This window comes from Mus pahari, chromosome 8 (assembly GCF_900095145.1).
Source record: "Mus pahari chromosome 8, PAHARI_EIJ_v1.1, whole genome shotgun sequence".
Taxonomy (NCBI): Eukaryota; Metazoa; Chordata; class Mammalia; order Rodentia; family Muridae; genus Mus; species Mus pahari.
Genome location: NC_034597.1, coordinates 5,679,183 through 5,686,380, shown reverse-complemented (window position 1 = coordinate 5,686,380; position 7,198 = coordinate 5,679,183).

Genomic DNA, 7,198 nt, shown 5'->3' with positions numbered 1-7,198 from the left:
GAACCAGCTCCTGGTTTGGTTGATTCTTTGAATAGTTCTTTTTGTTTCCACTTGGTTGATTTCAGCCCTAAGGTTGATTATTTCCTGCAGACTACTCCTCTTTGGTAAATTTGTTTCCTTTCGTTCTAGAGCTTCTAGCTGTGCTGTCAGACTGCTAGTGTATTCTCTCTCTAATTTCTTTTTGGCAGCACTCAGAGCTGTGAGTTTTCCTCTTAGGACTGTTTTCATTGTGTCCCATAAATGTTGTGGCTTCATTTTCATTAAACTCTAAAAAGTCTTTCATTTCTTTCTTTATTTCATCCTTGAACAAGCTATTGTTGAGTAGAGTGTTGTTCAGTTTCCATGTAAATGTTGGCTTTCTATTATTTATGCTGTTATTGAAGATCAGCCTCAGTCCTTGGTGATCTGACAGGATGCATGGGATAATTTCAATATTTTTGTATCTGTCAAGACCTGTTTTGTGACCAATTATATGGTCCATTTTGGGAGAGGTACGATGAGGTGGTGAGAAGAAGGTACATCCTTTTGTTTTAGGATAAAATGTTCTGTAGATATCTGTTAAATCCATTTGTTTCATAACTTCTTTTAGTGTCATGTGTCTCTGTTTAGTTTCTGTTTCCAGGATCTTTACATTGGTGAGAGTTGGGTGTTGATGTAACCCACTATTATTGTTTGAGGTGCAATGTGTACTTTGAGTTTTACTAAAGTTTCTTTAATGAATGTGGCTGCCCTTGCATTTGGAGCATAGATATTCAGAATTGAGAGTTCATCTTGGTATATTTTACCTTTGATGAGTATGAAGTGTCCCTCCTTGTCTTTTTTGATAAATTTGGGTTGGAAGAAATTTTATTTGATATTAGAATGGCTACTCCAGCTTGTTTCTTCAGACCATTTGCTTGGAAAATTGTTTTCCAGCCTTTTACTCTGAGGTAGTGTCTGTCTTTGTCCCTGAGGTGGGTTTCTGTAAGCAGCAAAATGTTGGGTCCTGTTTGTGTAGCCAGTCTGTTAGTCTATGCCTTTCTATTGGGGAATTGATTCCATTGATGTTAAGACAAATCAAAGAAAGGTAATTTTTGCTTCCTGTCATTTTTGTTGTTAAAGTTGGGATTCTATTCTTGTGGCTGTCTTCTTTTGGTTTTCTTGAGGGATTACTTTCTTCCTTTTTCTAGGATATAGTTTCTTAGTGTCAGTGTTTTCTCTTTATTTTCCTTTGAAGGGCTTGATTCGTGGAAATATATTGTGTGAATTTGGTTTTGTCATGGAATATTTTGGTTTCTCCATCTATGGTAATTGAGAGTTTTGCTGGGTATAGTAGCCTGGGCAGGCATTTGTGTTCTCTTAGTGTCTGTATCACATCTGTCCAGGATCTTCTGGCTTTCATAGTCTCTGGCAAGAAGTCTGGAGTAATTCTAATAGGCCTGCCTTTATGTGTTACTTGGCCCTTTTCCCTTACTGCTTTTAATATTCTATCTTTATTTAGTGCACTTGTTGTTCTGATTATTGTGTGTTGGGAGGAATTTCTTTTCTGGTTCAGTGTATTTGGAGTTCTGTAGGCTACTTGTATGTTCATGGGCATCTCTTTCTTTAGGTTTGGGAAGTTTTCTTCTATAATTTTGTTGAAGATATTTGCTGGCCCTTTAAGTTGAAAATCTTCATTCTCATCTACTCTTATTATCTGTAGGTTTGGTCTTCTCATTGTGTCCTGGATTTCCTGGATGTTTTGAGTTAGGATCTTTTTGCATTTTGCATTTTCTTTGATTGTTGTGTCCATGTTCCCTATGGAATCTTCTGTACCTGAGATTCTCTCTTCCATCTCTTGTATTCTGTTGCTGATGCTCACATCTATGGTTCCTGATTTTTTTCCTAGAGTTTCTATCTCCAGAGTTGTCTCCCTTTGGATTTTCTTTATTGTTTCTAGTTCCATTTTCAGATCCTTAATGGTTTTGTTCAATTCCATCCCCTGTTTGGTTGTGTTTTCCTGTAATTCTTTAAGGGATTTTTGTGTTTCTTCTAGCTGTTTAGCAGTGTTTTCCTCTAATTCTTTAAGGGATTTTTGTGTTTCTTCTACCTGTTTAGTAGTGTTTGCCTGTAGTTCTTTAAGGACTTCTACCTGTTTAGCAGTGGTCTCCTGTAATTCCTTGAGGAATTTTTATGCTTCCTCTTTAAGGGCTTCTACTTGTTTAGCATTGTTCTCCTGTATTTCTTTGAGAGAGTTATTAATGTCCTTCTTCAAATCTTCTACCACCATCATGAGATATGATTTTAAATTCACATCTTGCTTTTTGGGTATGTTGGGGTATCCAGGACTCACTGTAGTGGGCGTACTGGGTTCTAATGTTGCCCAGTGTTCTTGGGTTCTGTTATTAAGATTCTTACTTTTGCCTTTCACCATCTGGTAATCTCTGGTGTTAATGTTCAAGCTGTCTCTGGCTGGAGCTTGATCCTCCTGTGATTCTGTTAGCCTTTGTCAGCACTCCTGGGAGTCCAACTCTCCCCTGTGTCCCCATGGTCAGAGCACTCTCTGCAGGCAAGCTCTCTTCTTGCAAGGCAGGTTGTCCAGGAGACTGGAGCTCTGATCCTCCTTGTGAGTCCTGGGGTCAGAGCCCTCCCTGTAGGCTGACTCTTCTCCTGTGATCCCAAGAACCTGTGGTGTGGAGGGTCCTACAGAGTGCTCTGCTGCCTCCACTGGGGTTATGAAGAGAGATGGCAGGGGTGGCCCCAACCGGACCGGAACCCTGACTCTGGGCTGGTGGTGTTCCTTTGTTCCTGTTCCTGCTGGCACAAGCAAGCCCCTCTTGGATTCTTTGGAGTTGATGTTGTGTTCTAATCACCCGTGATTCCGAGGACCTGTGGTCACAGTTCTAAATTTTTAATGTTTAATTTTCACATAATTATAGATTGATATGCTATTGTGCGAAATACCAAAGTCAGCTTAGTTTCTTCCATGGTCACACCTTCAAAAGCCTAGCTAATATCATTTCTGTGCCTGGTCTGATGCTGTCTCCCCAAGCCTCACTCTCCCCTACCTCCAGCCTCCTGGATCATTAATCAATCTGCTCTATATTTCTATAGCCTCGGCCTTCCAGGAAGGTTTTATAAACAGAATCCTGCAGCTTAAAACTCTGGGGTTGGAATATTTCATCTCTGCCTACTTTATTCTCGTTGCGGAATGCTGTTCTATTTCTTTGATTGAGTAACAGACCACACGACTTAGTTACCACTGTTTGGTTTACTGTTCACTCAGTGAAGGATGTTGACGCTGTTACTAGTTTCAGGATATTATGTGAAAAGCTGCTGCAAATACTCACGTGCAGGCTGTTGTGTGAACATTTAGTTCCTCAGGGACAGATGGCCTGCCTGCAGTGCAATTGCTGAGTCTTATCATAGTGCTTTGTGTGGTTTTGCCTTAATCTGGATACACCTGATTCTCCTGGAACACTTACAGTACCAACAGCAATTTGAGTCATGTGTTTCCTTGCATCCTTGCCTGGTTGTGGCATTATTATTTTTTTCAACCATCTTGATAGGAAAGTAGTGGTGCTTCATTCGAGCTTTAGTGTCTGTTTCCCTAATGGCTAATTATACTGAACATGGTTCTCCCATCTCTGTGATAGGAACTTTTGTGTCTTTCTTCCATTTTCTTAGATTAAAAAACAAAACAAAACAAACTATTGACTTTTGAAAGTAGTTAATATAGTCTAGATACTACTTTGTTGGATATGTTTTAATGAATATCTCTACCATGGTGAATCTTGCCTTGGTATCTTCTTAGGAGATCATCCATCAAGCAAAAATTCAAAAATTTGGTAAGGTTCCACTTCTTAAATTTTTATTTTACAATTTGTCTATTGTGCTTGGCTTTAATGTCACCTTGCCATAAATTAGAGTTGCCTGAGTAGGGGCCTCCCCTGAAGAAGAATGTTAGTAATGTTGATTGATGTTGGAAGACTCACAATAACTATGATTGTAGGTGGCACCTTCATAATAAAGGGCAGGGCAGAATGAGAAACATCTCAGCTGGTGCCCCTTGGCCTTCCCCGTTGTTGCTGAGTCAATTTGTGCTGTATCTGTGGCTGCTAATTCATTTGCTGCCATGGAACCTGAGTTTTGAAGCTCTTGCTGAGAACTAGAAATCAGCAGATCTCCCGTAATCATTTGGGCTACCAGCAACAGATGGGAGTGATGATGTAACCAGCTTTGGGGACTGTACAATGCCAGTTGTAGGCCTCCCTCAGTAAGAGCTGGCCATTGTGGGACTATTCCACCTACTATGACTCCTATTCTCAAAAACAGAGTAACTACAATGTTCTCAGCTATCTTACTAAATTCTTATCTATAATCTACCTATCTATCTATCTATCTATCTATCTATCATCTATCTCTCCTCTATCTTATCTAACATCTATCTTCTTCTTTTTGTCATCTATCTACCAATCTATCTTCTTTCTGTCATCTATCTATCATCTATACCATTGATTCTATCTTCCTGTAGATTGTAAAATACACTCTTTTGGTGTCAACTAAAAGACCATTTTGTACATTTATAAACACAATAGATTTTGAGATTGTTGTCTAGAGGTTTTGCAGTTGTATATTTCTCATTTATATTTGTTACTCACTTCAAGGTTTTCTGTTTACAAAGTGTGAGGTCTAGGAATACCTGCTTCCCACTCCCCACCCTTTTCCAGGCATGGATGGATTTATAATTGCTCTAGGACCATTTATAACAAAGGATATATTTCTAGTCATTCAATTTGGTCAAAGGTCAGCTTTGCCAAACTAATAGTTAACTCTAGGCTCTAAAGATTGGGCTGCATTTAGAAGGGTTCAGTGTCACTTTGACATTGGGATAGTTCTTGACTTGAGTGGTGTTGCGTGAATGTTAACTTTATACTCCATTTAAAAGTGTATCTTACTTTTACAGAACTTTTCTTTGAGTTGCACTTTAGGACCGAAGGTTGTAAACACTGTGCTTAGTTATTTCTTTGTGGTTTTAAAATTAAAACACTAGTTATAATACATTTTTCCTATACATCAATAAGTCATGCTCAACTCCTATAAACATGCCACTTAACTTTTGCCCCTTTTGTGTCAGTCAATGTGGGAATTCTTTAAAATATTACTTAATGTTGAAAAAATTTAAAATTTATATCATGCATGGCATTATATTTTATAGTCATAATAGAATGAATCAATGTTCCTGCCATAATGAGGCCCTATTTAAATCCCTGGAAGTCACAGTAGAAGAAGAAACCCAACCATTGTCCTCTGATATCCATGTATGGCCCTAGCATGCCTACATGTACACACTGATAATGGATAATATACACCTTAAGACAACTGCTAGGTGCTTTGTTTTGATTGAATCCATTTGAAGCTTTTCTATTCTGTTCCTTTTTTCCTTGTGTCTATCTTTCTGCAAACACCACGAACCTTAAAATTTAAAGCTCTGTAATATCTCACAGATGAGACCTACTGACTTCTTCCACTCCCCTCATCTCTCATTCATGCACGTGTTTGGGACAAGGCCTTTTTATTTGGCCAAGGTTTATTACCAACCTGATGTGTACCCAAGACTGACCTCTGATTTACAGGTGTTCTTCTTTCTCAGTCTCTCAGGTGCTGGGGTTGCAGTCCCAGCACCTACAAATGCTGCACTACAAATAGCAAATTTAAGTTTGTAAAGCTATATTATATTTGTTTTCCTTCATTTGAGATTGTCTACACTTCCTTGTACCCCCCATAGATGTTTCATTTCCAAAAATCATATAAGAAATGTTCTGTATCATTGTGCAGGTCATAAGATTTGGCAATTAAATTTAGTACCCCTTCAGAACCCTATGCAGCTGTCATGGGTGAGTACTGGGTTACCAAAACAACTGTGGCTTATATCCACCAGGCCAATGATCCGTCATCCCAGAGATGGCAGCATGAGGAAATATCTAGGCTCTCAACGGACTTCATTCTGCTTCTCCTGCTTCATGGTCTCTGTGGTCCACAGGATCTTCCACACCTCTGCCTTCCCCAGCTCCTTAGTGTCTGTTTCACTCCTCTGCCACGTGGCGGGTCTTGCTATAGGAAGAGATTTCCCAACATCCTCCTTCTTTCACATTCTATTTTCATGTTTTTTTGCCTTGTTTCTGTTTTCTCTTTGTAACATGCTGATGTTAACCAGCCACAGTAGTGTCAGCATGGATATGATACTACCCCCTGGGGGATAAGTAACTTGCCAGTGCCTACACCCCTGAAGACAATGACTTTCTCTCTTCCCGAAGCCCTAGTGGCTAGCTTCCCTGGGTGGAGCAGACCCCATGAGGTCCTCCCCAATCTATAACTGAATCTTTCCTAGTTCAGTTTTGTGTTCACTCTGTGTAGGCAATCACAGTTGCTATGGGTTCATGAATGTCATGGCCATATCTTGCTCATACACAGTGCTTCATGATCTTCCTTCCTGTGGCTTAACTCTTTCATTCTTTCTAGCTAATCTTCCATAATGTTCTCTGATATTTGGCTTAGGGATATGCTTGGTTCGTTCTGTACTGAGTACCAAACAGTCACTAGTTCTTGGCATCTTGATTAGCCATGAATATCTGCCTTTACTTCTTCTATGACTGAGGACAGCACTAGCCTATGAGTTTAAACAAAAATATTTACGAGTCAGTCCAGCTCTTAGTTAGGGTTTCATTGCTGTGAAGAGACACCACAACCAAGGCAATCCTTAAAATACAAACTTTTAATTTGGGCTGGCTTAGAGTTTCAAAGATTTTGTCCATTATCATGATAGCACAAAGCATGGCAACATGTAGGCAAACAGTGCTGGAGGAACTGAGACTTCTGTGTCCTGAGAAGACTATCTTATATAAGCAGTCAGTAGGAGGGTCTCTTACACACTGGGTGGAGCTTGAGCACTAGGAGAACTCAAAGTCTGCCTACACAATGACACACTTTCTCCAACAAGGTCACACCTGCTAATAGTGCCACTTCCCACGGGCCAAGTACGTTCAAACCACCACAGATCCCATGTCAAATTAGTAACATAAAAGTAGTAGGTTCATCCTTAGCTTTTAATGGCTTGTCAAGCCATGCTACTTTGACTAGACATGAGTGCCCTCCTGTGGAACAAGATTCAGAAATAATAAAAAATCCATTGGTTACCCCCTTAACAGTCTTGACCTGATTGCATTAGAAACCTTGTCTT